General features: G+C 43.3%; 1 protein-coding gene across 1 annotated transcript in view; it reads right to left on the minus strand.

Moving 5' to 3' along the window:
- The window catches only part of LOC138671659 (autism susceptibility gene 2 protein homolog), a 1,859,492-nt gene that overhangs the window by 287,329 nt on the left and 1,556,104 nt on the right, over positions 1-16,059 (minus strand). The gene's annotated exons all lie outside the window — the stretch shown is intronic.

Raw genomic sequence — 16,059 nt, forward strand, 5'->3', positions numbered from 1 at the left:
CTAATCAGTATAATTTCATATTTTTTTTAAGGTTGAATGTAGAGTCGTTAAGTACATTAAGTTCAACCTATAACCTAACATGTTGATCCAGAGGAAGGCAAAAACCCCATGAGGCAGGTGCTAATAGCTACATATTGGGGAAATATTCCTTCCTAGCTCCGCATATGGCAATTAGACTAGCTTCCTGGATCAATGCACCATCACAGAATCTAATACCCATAACTTGTAATATTATATTTTTCAAGAAAGGCATCCAGACCCTCCTTGAATTTTTGTAGTGAATCAACCATCTGTTATTATGATCAAACTTTCTTTCCTCCAGTAGTAGAAGATGCCCCCTTGTCCACTTCTCAAACCCAAGTGTGAAAAGATCATTAGAAAGAGTTCTGTACTGTCCCCTCATGTATTTGTACACTGTAATAAAATTGCCCCTAAAGGCCCCTTCACATTAAGCGACGCTGCAGCGATACCGACAACGATCCGGATCGCTGCAGCGTCGCTGTTTGGTCGCTGGAGAGCTGTCACACAGACCGCTCTCCAGCGACGAACGATGCCGGTAACCAGGGTAAACATCGGGTAACTAAGCGCAGGGCCGCGCTTAGTAACCCGATGTTTACCCTGGTTACCATCCTAAAAGTAAAAAAACCAAACAGTACATACTTACCTAACGCTGTCTGTCCCCGGCGCTCTGCTTCTCTGCACTCCTCCTGTACTGTCTGTGTGAGCACAGCGGCCGGAAAGCAGAGCGGTGACGTCACCGCTCTGCTTTCCGGCTGACCGACGCTCACAGCCAGTGCATGAGGAGTGCAGAGCACAGCGCCGGGGGACAGACAGCGGTAGGTAAGTATGTACTGTTTGTTTTTTTACTTTTAGGATGGTAACCAGGGTAAACATCGGGTTACTAAGCGCGGCCCTGCGCTTAGTTACCCGATGTTTACCCTAGTTACCAGTGAAGACATCTCTGGATCGGTGTCACACACGCCGATCCAGCGATGTCCACGGGAGATCTAGCGACGAAATAAAGTTCTGGACTTTGTTCAGCGACCAACGATCTCCCAGCAGGGGCCTGATCGTTGGTCGCTGTCACACATAACGATTTCATTAACGATATTGTTGCTACGTCACAAAATGCAACGATATCGTTAACAATATCGTTATGTGTGAAGGTACCTTTAGCCTTTTTTTTCACAAAACTGAATAACCCCAATTCTGATAACCTGTCTCGTTACTGCAGTTCATCCATTCCCTTAATAACCTTGGTTGCTCTTTTTTGCTCCTTTTATAGTTCAACTGTCCTTCTTATACACTGGAGACCAAAATTGTACCCAGTATTCTAAGTGTGTCTGCACTATGACTTGTATAGAGGGAAAACTATGTTCTAGTCATTAGCATGAATGCCTATTTAAATGTATCCCGTTATTTTATTTGCCTTGGCAGCAGCTGCCTGGCACTGATCACTAAAGTTGAGTTTGTTATCCACCCATACACCCAAGTCTTTTTCAGTGACAGTGTTTAGTGATACATTTGGCAAATTCGGGATGTTTCCTTGCCTTATCTAATCTTCTCTAGCAAAAAAGATTCTTATAAAAGATTTTCTAAAACACAAAACATACGTGGATTACTAATGTTCTTTTTCTTTTTTTGAAACATTTGCAAATGCCACTATATTAATTAGATCTCACTTAAATGAATGCCTCAAAGCAAACACTTGTTCCTGCTATATTATAAACCTGTCCCGAACATATTTTGCTGTGAAACACCTTGTTTTTACAATGTTATGTAGGTGGCATCCTGTGAAAAGCATGTTTATAAAAATAGTAAGTGTCAGCTTTCAAGCTGTCACCTACTACAGCTATATGTTACGTGCCATAGGAAGCCACACATAGCTAATGAAAATCTTTCCTCGGGTTCTCAGTTCTGTTTGTTTTCCTTTACTACTTAGTGAGCTATGCAAATGGTGCAACAGTGCAAAAAAAGTCTCGTTAATGAGAGCAATGTCAAATTAGACAGACTTCCTTGAGATACCTACAGTTAAACGTAATGATAGGTGGCAAAGGTTGAGAATTAGCATATTAGGGGCTCAACTCATTCTGACCATCAGATTGAAGTATTGCGCTCCTGATGCATTTTACCATAGTAAATTCATTAAAGGTAGGCAAAGAAACACAAACTTCCCAGCATACATAAGAAAAAAATAATGATATGACCCACCAAAAGTACAGTATGTATGTGTTGATCCTGGTCACATGGTTATTAGAGATGAGTAAACCCAAACTTAAAAGTTGGAGTTCGTATCAAACAGTTGGTGTATGGTGGTAAAGTCTGAACACAGACTTCTCCCGGAAGTCCGTTTTAAGTTTCGAAGTCTGGGAGGAGAGAGAGAGAAACAGAGAGAGAGATTTTCCAGCTAAAAAGTGTAGGTCACCATTGATTTCAATGAGTTTCGGGCTTAGGTCCAAGTTTGGGTACAATTTTGGTACCCGAACCAAACAGACTAAAGTTACGTTAGGTACCAGAACCAGAACTTCCATGGGTCCGATCATCCCTAATAGTTACCTACTTTTTTCTTTTACAATTTGTGTTATTGAGTACCCCAAAATAAAGTCTTCCTATTCCCAGAATCTTAAATCTGGCCTTCTAGCAGTTATATTTCTTTCATGGCTCTTGAAGACACAACATTAGACATATGTACCATTAACAAATCTATGTTATTCTCTTACTAGAGCATTACAGGACTATATTTGCCTAAGAAATTTTAAAGTTTGTCAGAAATAGCAACACTATGCTTTACCATGATGGATTGTTTCCTACAACCCTTAAATTAACATTACAAAGCCTTGACCTTGTGTGCATTAAGTATTCCCTTAAGATCTTGAAGAATATTTTACGAGTTGTTTCATTTTGCTGTCTTGCTTCTGATTACCTTTGGGGCTTATTAAGAAATCCACTAGTTTTGTCTTGAGGGCACTAGAGAAAAGCAGAACGCCAACCAAGGTTTGGAGATATTGATGCTACAAGATGAAAGAGATTTATTTACAGAAAACAGATTTGGATAAAGAAAAGGCTGCAATTACTTCACACATGGAATTATTAAAACATTGCAGAGGAAAAGAGAAAATATTCAGTATAAAAAGAAAGCAAAAAAAAATGGATGTAGAATTGAGACAATGTGCACAAATGTATAAAGGGATTATAAAAGTATATAGGTAATATAAACATAACTAGTACTTTCACAAATAGTAGTAGTGTTTTCCATGCATTTCAAATCACGTTACACCAATCAGCCCTAAAATTATAACCACTTTTGTACTGTAATACTGAGCAGTTCCCTATCATGTTCCAAAAGAAGCTGGGACTAGAGATGAACGGACCTGGTAAAATTCGATGTTAGGGCTAGCGGAACGCTGATGAACTTCTGGAGTGAGTTTGCTGCACTGAAAGTAAAGTTCCCCAATAATATTGCACGCCCCATTTTTCAGTTTTTGAATTTCCACAAAAATTTAAAATAATCAATAAGTTTAGTTCAACTTCACAATTGTGTTCCACTTGTTGTTGAGTCACCAAAAATTTACATTTAGTATCTTTATGTTTGAAGCATGATATGTGGGAAAAGGTTGAAAAGTTCCAGGGAGCCGAATACTTTCGCAAGGCACTGTATATTTCTCCCAGCGGGATAAAATTTGGCTTGGAGTTTCCCTAAGGTTGAGGACCTGCAATGATGTTATGATCACGTGATCAGCCAATGTGATAGGTACCTCACCTGTGGGTGTGGTTATGGTCTATGTAATGGAGCTTTTGTTTGGCACATGGTCTGTGTGCAGGGTGTGAGCAGCTAGGCTGGAGTTAGCCTGAATTGTTTTTTTTTAGATTACACAAGCGGCAAAGTTTTTGTGACAAGACTCATAGCAACCCTGGGAATGGCACCAGGTGGACGCTGCTGACCAGGCAGCCGCATAGTTGCGCACGTGCAAGGGTGAGTATGAGACCAGTGGTTCTCCAAGCTGGAGTATGTTTGTGCTTTTTTCCTTACTTTCTGCTGCCAGTGTTAATAAACCACTGAAGTTTGGACTCCAAGCCTGTGTGTTGCCTCATTACTGCGGCCCTGCTACTGCCTACCAGAGCAAATCCCTACTACAGCTATGCAACATAAGTGTCGTAAATTACAGTGGAAAAGTACTCCAGTCTCTTATTGGAGTAATATTTCTAGCATTAATACATATAGTACCTTTAAAGATGCTCGAAATTAATTATCCCACTCACAGTTCATGTATATTCACATGCAAAACCCAGTCTTGATAAATTGGGGGCTAGATGTTACACTAGCCCTAGACTTCTGTTTTGGTTTAAGAGATTGTTAGAACGTCACAATAATTTCTTTCCTTTTTCCAGAACTTCGGCAAAAGAGAAGGAGCTTTGGAAACAGTCATTATTATGCAAAGTTGAGAATACAGCTGCACAGAGCTATGTGTTTCTATGGTTACAGACTACAAACCCTGTGTAGTCTGACCCTACACTCATGTTTTATGCCTTCCCATTTCTGTTGTCTGTAAGATGACAAGAAGTAACAGAAAAGTAGCTGACATAATGGTGTAAATGAGAGAAGTGGGTCCATATGTTGTGTTACGAGCTGAGGTAGTGATGACTTACTGATATTTGTTGTAGTGGAATATATTTTGAACCATACAACAGCCTACAATAGTATGCTTATGATTACCATTGACCTGTCTATTTATATATCATTGTTTAGTATTGAACTGTCACAATAAGTTACCTCAAGGGGGTTGTACCTTTTATCTCTCAAGACTCTAATGTACACACAAAAGATTAAAATCTAGCATTGATTTTCCAAGTAGAAATTGGAGGCAGATTGAAGCTTGAAGCTTGATATTCTTTGAATCAGTATGAGGATTAGCAACATTGTCATTCTGTGGGGCTAATCCTTTCATTTGCCATTTGAAAAATGGTTTGACCCAAACAGGTATCCAGCTACCGCCCAAAACTCATTATCTTAAAACCAGTATTTATTAATAAGGTTTAAAAATCAGAATAGATAAAATAGAAACATCTGGCTTACACATTTTGAGCATTAAAACTCTTAATAATAATCCTTTGACTAAGGGCTTTTAATGCTCTAGGTAGGCCAAGTATTTCTATTTTACCTATTACTATTTTTTAAAGCTTATCAATAAACAATGGTTTTAAGATAATGAGTTTTTGGAGGTAGCTGGATACATGTTACATTCATATTGACTATTTGACCAGGAAACTGGACTTAGAATTATTGCCTTCACCGGTGAGCTGATGTGAACTTCATCATCTACTATATAATTGTCTAAGGGTCACTTCTGTCTTTCTGTCTGTCCTTCTGTCTGTCCTTTTGTCTGTCTGTCACGGATATTCATTGGTCGCGGCCTCTGTCTGTCATGGAAATCCAAGTCGCTGATTGGTCGCGGCAAAACAGCCACGACCAATCACCGACGGGCACAGTCCGGAAGAAAATGGCTGCTCCTTACTCCCCGCAGTCAGTGCCCGGCGCCCGCATACTCCCCTCCAGTCACCGCTCACACAGGGTTAATGCCGGCGGTAACGGACCGCGTTATGCCACGGGTAACGCACTCCGTAACCGCTGCTATAAACCTTGTGTGTCCCCAACTTTTTACTATTGATGCTGCCTATGTGGCACCAATAGTAAAAAAAGTAATGTTAAAAATAATAAAAAAACAAAAAAACTGCTATTCTCACCCTCCGTAGTCTGCCGATCCGCTTGCGCCTGCCGCCATCTTCCATTCCCGGTGATGAATTGCGAAATTACCCAGAAGACTTAGCGGTCTCGCGAGACCGCTAAATCTTCCGGGTAATTTTGCTATGCATCCTGGGAACGGAAGATGGCGACAGCCGCGCGCGTATTGATGGAGCTTTGGTGGATCCCAGGGGTTGAGTATATAACTATTTTTTATTTTCATTTTTTTTAACAGGGATATGGTGCCCACACTGCTGTATACTACATGGGCTGTGTTAGATACCGCATTGGGCTATATACTACATAGGCAGTGTTATATACTATGTGGGCTGTGTGATATACTCCGTGGACTGTGCAATATATTACGTGGCCACTGTTATATACTGCGCGGGCAGTGTTATATACTACGTTGCTGCTATATACTGTGTGGGCTGTGTTATATAGTATGTGGCCAGTGTTATATACTGCGTGGCTGCTATATACTGCGTGGGCTGTGTTATATAGTATGTGGCTGTGTTATATACTACATAGGCACTGTTATATACTATGTGGGCTGTGTTATGCACTGCGTGAGCTGTGCTATATATTACATGACCACTGTTATATACTGCGTGGGCAGTGTTATATACTACGTGGCTGCTATTTACTGCCTGGGCAGTGTTATATACTACGTGGCTGCTATATACTGCGTGGGCTGTGCTATATATTACGTGGCCAGTGTTATTTACTGTGTGGCCTGTGTTATATACTGCGTGGCTGCTATATACTGTGTGGGCTGTGTTATATAGTACGTGGCTGTGTTATATACTGCGTGGCCACTGTTATATATTGCGTGGCCTGTATTAACACATCGGGTGTTCTCAATATGTATGTATATAGCAGCCACATAGTATATAGCACAGGAAACGTAGTGTTTGTCTGCTATATACTATGTGGCTGCTATATACATACATAAATACATATTCTAGAATACCCGATGCATTACAATCGGGCCACCAACTAGTTTTTTCATATTTGTTTAGGAAAAAAGTAGCAAATTTTAATTTTTATTGATCCTTTTTATGATGGGACCAAAAAGGCATATGAAGAATTTTCAATGTATTTGAGGGGATGCGGAAACTCCATTCAGATGCATTGAATATTGACTTAAAGCAGTATAAAAATGAAGCTAGCATCATCATGCATCAAGATGTGAATAGGCAAAAATTTGATGTAATTTCTTACATAACTCATTTAATTACAAAATTTATTTTGCGAGAAATGTTATTGATATTCACATTTTGCTCTTCATGCCTTTGAAAATGTCTCCACAGCATGAGAAAATCTGAAAATTGCTGTAGGTTGCTAATGGTATGTTCTTTTGGGATCCTTCGGCCTGGTGAGAAGATAAATAGGTAATGCACAGAGGAGAAGTGCATCTGGTTTTGGATCATAAAACACATTAAAGTGAGCTTTGCACCTTACAGCTGGAGAGTCAGTAGGATGGGAATTCAGACAAACCCAAGGATTAAGAACTGACACGGTCTAGTGCACGAAGGAGCTTTCATTAATCAGACTGCAGGTGTCACATGAAGGAGGAGTATTAGTGCAAGCCCTTAGACACAAGATATCATTTAAAATAAAAAAAACATATGCCACAGCCAGTATTCTAGGCAGCTAGCTAAGCCTGGTGGAGATGCACATAATGAAATACAATCCAGTCAGGGATGGCCCATGGGTAAAATTTTCACTTCTACAATCCATTTTCAGTTTAGGTCTGGATTTTTAAAAAGACAGCAAGCAGCAACTCGACTCCCAGGTGACGTGATGTGTTCCGATTTAGGCTTTGAATGTTGCAAATTAAATTCCCTCATCAGTCCTCTAATCACTCTTACCAGATGGGGCTTGTGCTCAATTTTGGATCCACAGGAAATTTAATGGTTATTGTTTCTGTTTAAATAGGAGATTATTGCATTTTAATAAGTTCTCCTTGGGACCCGCAGCAACAATAGAGCACTATGAATTACTGTAGATAGCTGTTACTGCATGCTGGGGAAAAATCAAGTTAGTAAGTGTGACAAGTTGCTTTTTCTTGCCTTCCAGCAATCGCTCGGAGTGTATTTACCACCAAATTAAGTATGTGCCGTGGGGATAATATTTTTATCCTGCCAAGGGGGGAAGGTGCTTGTCTGTGGATTTTCATTAAAATGACACATCTGTTCAGCAATTTCACAAAGTAATTCTACTGAAAGTTTTATCAGCTAATTTTAATTATTCACTCCAGTGAGTTGAATACAGGATTCATCATGTTGAATTAATACATTTGACGGGAATTTCTCAAAGAGGGGGTGAATAAAAACAATCAACAAATTGAATTGTCATGCAATATGGATTTAATTGAGATTCTTTAATTAGGATAAGACTGAGATGCTACATTTTGGAGGTATTAAACCGCTTAGCAATACAGTGGTAAAGATTTAGAAAAAAATGCAATTAAACATTAGTGGGTGTGAACATAAATAAGCGTGAATAATATGAACAGACTTGGTATTCTGTTTAACATGCCTCTTTATGTGATTTCTCATATGGGTGAAAATATTATTCTGAATAAAGCGATTAAACAGTTTTATAGCCAATGTGCTTTAATATACTGGAAATACAGCTGATTTTATCATTGAACTAAGACTTCCAGACATCTTGATAATTTAATTGACTTGGTAGGTTTACAGGTAGACCTCTTGAATTAATTGTGACACTATTAGGGCCCATTTATAGCGTAATGAGGCTTCAAGAATTAATATATGATAGCCCCATTGCAAACACTGCCAACAAGAGGAGAGGAAAGTGTGCAGGAAGTTACAAAACCCAGGGTGAGAAAATTAAAACATGTCCATATAGGATAGAGAATGAAAGCTAATGAGAGCCAAAAGAAAATGAAGCAATTATAACTTCCCAGAAACTTAAAGTGGTGAAAGGAAGACAAACTAGGAAAGAGAATAAACAAACTCACTTCAGGAATTCAACTGGTGTTTACCATGCAAGGTAAACCACTTAGCTGGAGGCCTGGAGTCCACCTAGAGGTATAGCCAGCAGGGAAGTGAAGTGAAGGGTGAACATATAAAACCCAATCCTGAATGTGATAGGGCAGACCAAAACAGAAAAATGGAAAACACTTGGAGAGGAGCAAAGAAAGGAAGATGAATGAAGACAATTGTAACCATCAGTATTTGGACAGGGAAGTAAAGGTAATAGCTTAACAGACAGGGGAACTGACCACGCACCAACAGGTCAGCAGATTAATTTCCTAAACTGAGCCATGTCAAGAAGTGATCTGACTGGACAAACCCTTTAAATTACAATCAGCAAGCTATGATTACACCTTAACTTGTTAGTTTATTCCACATGTATAGGCAGCTTTAGGATAAGGCCAGGTAGTGGGACTGGCCACATGAAGCTAAAACTCAATCACTACAATGGCCAATAGTTGTTATTTTTAAAAAAAAACAATCATGATGTCATTGGCCCTTGGGAGTAGGTGGAACTTTCACTGAGTGACTGACACACACCTGCACCCTTAGTCTAAAAATAGAAAAGATTAATACTATTGCCATAATTTATATGAAGTATGTCATTCAACTTATAAGATACCCTTGTTCATCACAATAGATAGTAAGAGAATACTTTTATATTTTTTATGTGAAATGTAGTCTAGTAAATGAAACTAAATCATTAAGTCACATCTCTGCAACAATATTCCTTTATTACTTTTCAAAATATCTGAAAATCATATTTTTTAACTTAATAGAAGAAACTAGTTGTCATTTTGCACATTATTTTTAATGTACACATTGGCTGGACACATAAAATGCATTCTTTATTTAAAAAAAGAAAGGCCACAGTTAGTGGTATGTAAGGTCCGCATATAATCTTGTAGATTTGATTTTCTTCAGTTCATCTTTCAGGTAATAGAAAGTGCACATTAAATAAGATAACATCTTTCCAAAAACTAGTGACCTGACTGCTATTCTTTGGCGGCTACATGTAGAAATGATACAACAAATTGAAACATCTTTTTTCCTGCAGGTGTCCACATGGCAGGAATCTGTCTTTGCAGTTTGAGATGATGAAGAAGTGCCACCTGCTTGATAGATATATTTAAAAAGTTTCCGTCTGCCTGACCTCAAATTGCATGTGTATTTTCTCCTGTTATAAAGGAATAGAATCAGATCCTGCAGGGAGTAGACTAAAAAAGAAGTCTTTTTATCTAGGCAGGCTACAATACTTTTGTACATGAAAAGTTTCAAAGCAAATATTTGTAAAGTTCACATGACATGATTAGAGAGGTATTTTCTATGCTGAAATGTAGGTGGTCCATTGTAGCAAATCTATAATGAAGGAATAATGACATCAAATGTGGAGCAGTTGTGCAGATTACTTCAAATAAAGAGTCTACTTTACTTTTAATTGCATTATGTTGCCTTGGTGCCATTTAGAGTATATTTCTGATTTACAAATGCAGGCTAATCATATCAACACCAATTGAAAAAGTATTACTCTAGCCCAATTTAGTGATGTTTTTCAAATGATTTATTCAATCTGACTGTGCCAAACAAAGCTGAGATTCAGGCAGGCATTTCTTGTAAATGTGCCTGCAAAATGGACAAGGCGAAGAGTAAAGGTACCGTCACACTAGACGATATCGCTAGCGATCCGTGACGTTGCAGCGTCCTCGCTAGCGATATCGTCCAGTGTGACAGGCAGCAGCGATCAGGCCCCTGCTGTGCTGTCGCTGGTCGGGGAAGAAAGTCCAGAACTTTATTTGGTCGCTGGACTCCCCGCTGACATCGCTGAATCGGCGTGTGTGACACCGATTCAGCGATGTCTTCACTGGTAACCAGGGTAAACATCGGGTAACTAAGCGCAGGGCCGCGCTTAGTAACCCGATGTTTACCCTGGTTACCATCCTAAAAGTAAAAAAAAACAAACACTACATACTTACCTACAGCCGTCTGTCCTCCAGCGCTGTGCTCTGCACTCCTCCTGTACTGGCTGTGAGCGTCGGTCAGCCGGAAAGCAGAGCGGTGACGTCACCGCTCTGCTTTCCGGCCGCTGTGCTCACACAGACAGTACAGGAGGAGTGCAGAGCACAGTGCTGGAGGACAGACGGCTGTAGGTAAGTATGTACTGTTTGTTTTTTTTTTACTTTTAGGATGGTAACCAGGGTAAACATCGGGTTACTAAGCGCGGCCCTGCGCTTAGTTACCCGATGTTTACCCTGGTTACCGGCATCGTTGGTCGCTGGAGAGCGGTCTGTGTGACAGCTCTCCAGCGACCAAACAGCGATGCTGCAGCGATCCGGATCGTCGTCGGTATCGCTGCAGCGTCGCTAAGTGTGACGGTACCTTAAGACCAGCAACCTGATGGTGTGAGGCTATCAAGATAACAGCAAAGAACACTCTAGTGGGCCTATCTAGACTTGCAAAAGCTTGTAGATTGTGAGCCCTCGCGGGCAGGGTCCTCTCTCCTCCTGTACCAGTCATGACTTGTATTGTTTAAGATTGTTGTACTTGTTTTTATTATGTATACCCCTCCTCACGTGTAAAGTGCCTTGGAATAAATGGCACTATAATAATAAATAATAATAAATCTTCCTACTGATCGTTCATCCATCAAGTCACCATGGCTTGAAAAAAAAAAGTGGAGAAGTGTGGTATTCATTACTAAAAGTGGAGAACTGTGGATCATTCAAAGGCCTAGTAAAGTAAATCTGTTATTCGGTGTGCATATACCACCCACAACTCCCAAAAAGTAATGAAGACCAGATACATGACCCTATATCTTGTACATATTGCTTTTTCTTTGAGATTGCTTACTCCTAGAGAAGGCCCAATTTTGTTTTGGCTTCTCGAATACTGTATATCATCATTAATACTTAATCAAGGAGGGTGTTAGGACTGGCGGAACGCACCAAGACAGGTGACAAAGATGCGTTCGCAGTCCGGGGTCCACCGTGCAGGTGAGAACCTGCTGCTAGCAATTTGCAGACTATATAGCGGTACACTAAAGTAAACACGCGTGGGTTAAACCTCACCCAGCGTGAGGAAAGCGATCCTGTTAATTCACAGGACCGCAATACCGCACTAGAGTGCGAGCAAGTGGCCAGCGGACTTAACCCCAGAAGGGATTGAAGCCCGATTAGGCCCTTGCTGGCACAACACCGCAACTGGGTGTGTAGAGAACCTTCAGAAATATAAGCGCACAAGTGCGCGAGCGATGCCGCACTAACGGACGCCACTAACCACCCAGACTTGGGTATGGAAAGCGCAAGGCAGGCGCACGGCGCCGTACTGGCAGGCACAGCTACAGGACGCTGTGATGTGTGTTTAGTGTAGTAGGCTAAGTCGGGCGCTAGATAGCAGCCGTACACCTTCCGCGAACAGACATTCAATAGGGAAGGGGTAACCAAGAACGACTTGCACTCACACATACACACATATCAATTGTAAGACAATACTAGCGCATGGCCGTGCGGTCATGCGCAGTTTATATAGCTGCAGCACAGGAAATGGCTATAGAACTTTTGCCCTTCTAGGACCTGCCAAGAGGACCAATGGAATGTGCCGCAGAGCCTGAGCACATGACCCTCGATCTCCAACGGGAGATCTTGCCCTGGGCATGCTCAGTGTGTGCAGATAAGGACTTAGTCCCAGAGAAGTCCGCTCGCTGCTGACCAGAATAGGCTTCAAAGGCAGAAGCTGGAGAAGCAGCAATAACTCTTCTCACAGAGTCAGACTGAGCGAGACGCTGGGATCGACGTCCCTGCTGAGCAGACTCCACTGCGGCTGGAGGGGAATGGGAGACCGCAGCGGAGACGGATCGAGACTCCCCCTGTGCAGCAGAGGAAACTCGACTCCTAACATTACCCCCCCTCCTAGGGCCCCCCCCTCCTTGGGCCTCGCCACGCTCGAAGGCAGCAATGAGCTGTGGGGCCCGAATGTTTTCAGCAGGCTCCCAAGACCTGTCCTCTGGACCATAACCCTTCCAATCCACCAAATAAAACTTTTTGCCGCGTACCACCTTGCACCCCAAAATAGCGTTCACCTCGTAATCGTCCGTAGACGAACCCGATGTCCCGGCAGATGACTCGGAAAACCGGGACATGTATACGGGTTTCAAGAGGGACACATGAAAGGTGTCGGTGATACCCAAGCGTGGAGGAAGAGCCAGGCGGTAGACCACGGGATTAACCTGCTCGAGGACCTTGAATGGGCCCAAGTAGCGAGGAGCAAACTTAGTGGACTCAACTCGCAGCCTGATGTTACGGGCGGAGAGCCACACCAAGTCGCCAGGAGCAAAGGCCGGGGCAGGGCGCCGATGTGCATCGGCGGAGGACCTCATTCTCTCCTTCGAGGCCCGAATGGCATCCTGAGTGCGGTCCCAAATGTCCCGTGCCTCCACTGCCCAGTCTGCCACCCTGGAGTCAGCAGAGGACACGGGCATAGGCACAGGAACCCGCGGATGCTGGCCGTAATTAAGGAGGAAAGGAGTCTGACCGGTGGAATCGGCTACAGCGTTATTAAGGGCGAACTCTGCCCATGGTAATAAAGATGCCCAGTCATCCTGCCTGGCAGAAACAAAATGTCGCAGATATGTGACCAGAGTCTGATTGGCTCTCTCTACCAACCCATTCGTCTCGGGATGATATGCGGAAGAGAGATTTAACTCAATGCTGAGAAGACGACAAAGCTCTCTCCAGAACCGAGACGCAAACTGGGGACCCCGGTCACTGACAATTTTGTCTGGCATGCCGTGTAGGCGGAAGATGTGTCTTATGAACAACGCTGCCAAGGCCCGTGCAGAAGGTAACCGTGGGAGCGGCACCAAGTGCACCATTTTCGAGAAATGATCGGAAATTACCCAAATGACGGTACAGCCGCGAGACTTGGGCAAACCCACTACAAAGTCCATCCCGACCATCTCCCAGGGCCTGTCTGCCACCGGCAAGGGATAGAGTAACCCAGACGGCCGTTGTCGAGGAGACTTATTTTTGGCGCATGAGACACACGCCAGAACGTAATCCCTGACATCTCGCAGCATATGCGGCCACCAGTACGTCCTCGCCAGCAGCTCAGATGTCCTTTTAGTCCCAAAGTGTCCACCCACCCTGGAGGAATGAGCCCAAGAGAGAACCTCCGGTCGCAAATTTATGGGCACAAAAGTCTTGCCCGGAGGCACAGACTCAAGCGACACCGGAGCCACGGTTCTCAAGCTCTCAGAAGGAACAATAAGCCGAGGCTCTCCTTCCTCCTCCTCAGATGACACAACAGAGCGAGAAAGAGCATCAGCTCGAATGTTCTTCTCCCCAGCGACATAATGGAGGGTGAAGTGGAATCGGGAGAAGAATAAGGACCATCTGGCCTGGTGAGAATTTAGCCTCTGGGCTGTTTGCAAATATAGCAAATTTTTATGGTCTGTAAATACTTGAAAGGGAAAACGAGCCCCCTCCAAGAGATGTCTCCACTCAGAGAAAGCCAATTTCATCGCTAGCAACTCCCTGTCCCCGATGGAATAATTCCTCTCCGCTGGTGTGAAGGTCTTGGAGAAGAAAAAGCACGGATGCTTCCGACCTTGAGCATCCTTCTGGAAGAGGACTGCTCCAGCACCAACGGAAGAGGCATCCACCTCCATTATAAACGGCTTATCGACATCGGGACGATGTAGGATGGGAGCGCTAGCAAAATGAGACTTAGTAGAAGAAAAGGCCCTGGAGACCTCTTCAGACCACACTTTGGGATTTGCTCCCTTCTTGGTGAGGGCTACCAAGGGAGCTACCAAAGTTGAGAAATGGGGGATGAACTGGCGGTAATAATTAATGAACCCCATAAAGCGCTGCACCGCTTTAAGTGAATGGGGTTCTTGCCAGTCCATCACAGCCTGTAGTTTGGCAGGATCCATAGCCAATCCTTGGGCAGAGATGATATAGCCCAGGAAAGGTAAAGACTCCTGCTCAAACACACACTTCTCCAACTTTGCGTAAAGAGAGTTTGCCCGTAAGAGGTCGAAGACTCTGCCAACATCTCTCCGGTGGGAGTCAATATCTGGAGAGAAGATGAGAATATCATCCAGATAGACTACGACCGAGGTGGAAAGCATATCCCGGAAGATGTCGTTGACAAAGTCTTGGAAAACGGCTGGGGCATTACAGAGCCCGAAGGGCATCACCAGATACTCATAATGCCCATCTCTGGTGTTAAACGCCGTCTTCCATTCGTCCCCCTCACGAATGCGAATCAGGTTATAAGCTCCCCGCAGGTCTAATTTGGTAAATACCTTAGCTCCCCGTAGCCTATCAAAAAGCTCAGAAATCAGGGGCAGCGGGTACTTATTTTTAATGGTGATGGCGTTAAGACCCCTGTAGTCTATGCAAGGACGCAACTCTCCATTCTTCTTCTGTACGAAGAAGAACCCTGCCCCAGCTGGTGACACTGACTTCCTAATAAATCCTCTTGCCAAATTCTCCTGGATGTATTGGGACATAGCCTCCGTTTCCGGGAGAGAGAGGGGATAGACACGTCCCCGAGGAGGTTCTGCTCCAGGCAAGAGATCTATAGGACAGTCATAGGGACGGTGAGGCGGAAGGGTCTCCGCGGCTTTTTTGGAAAAGACGTCTGCATAAGACCAATAGTGTTTGGGGAGAGTAGAGAGATCTGCGGGTATCTCAGTGGTGGAAACCTGAACGCACTCTTTCACACATCTGCCCTTGCAGGATTCACTCCAACCCAATATCCTCCCAGAGGTCCACTCAATATGTGGGGAGTGGAAACGAAGCCAGGGCATTCCCAGCAGAATCTCATCCATTCCCTCGGGAAGGACAAGAAGGGAAATAGTCTCCTGGTGGGATGGGGACATGGCTAACGTGAAAGGGACAGTCTGATGTGTGATCTGTAATGGAAGTGTCGACCCATTCACCACTCTCACGGTTACTGGTTTGGCTAGCATAGCCAGAGGTATTGCGTGGCGCTGAGCAAAAGCAGAAGACATAAAATTTCCCTCTGCTCCTGAATCCACACAAAGCTCTACTGTAAGAGTGGATGTGCCTAACAGGATTGTCCCTTTAAAGGACAATTTTGAGGAAAATGCCGCGGTGTCCAGTGAACCTCCTCCAATGGACACTAGACGCGATCGTTTTCCCGACCGCCGTGGACATTTATTAGCGAAATGTCCCGGTTGCTGGCAATTTTTACATAGCACAGGTACTCGAGCGGTCTGAGACCTAGATCCCGCTCGAGAAACCTCCATGGCCTCATGGGAGTCGGACGCCATAACAGGAGATTCTAGAG

The sequence above is a fragment of the Ranitomeya imitator genome, chromosome 3 (assembly GCF_032444005.1).
Source record: "Ranitomeya imitator isolate aRanImi1 chromosome 3, aRanImi1.pri, whole genome shotgun sequence".
Classification (NCBI taxonomy): Eukaryota; Metazoa; Chordata; class Amphibia; order Anura; family Dendrobatidae; genus Ranitomeya; species Ranitomeya imitator.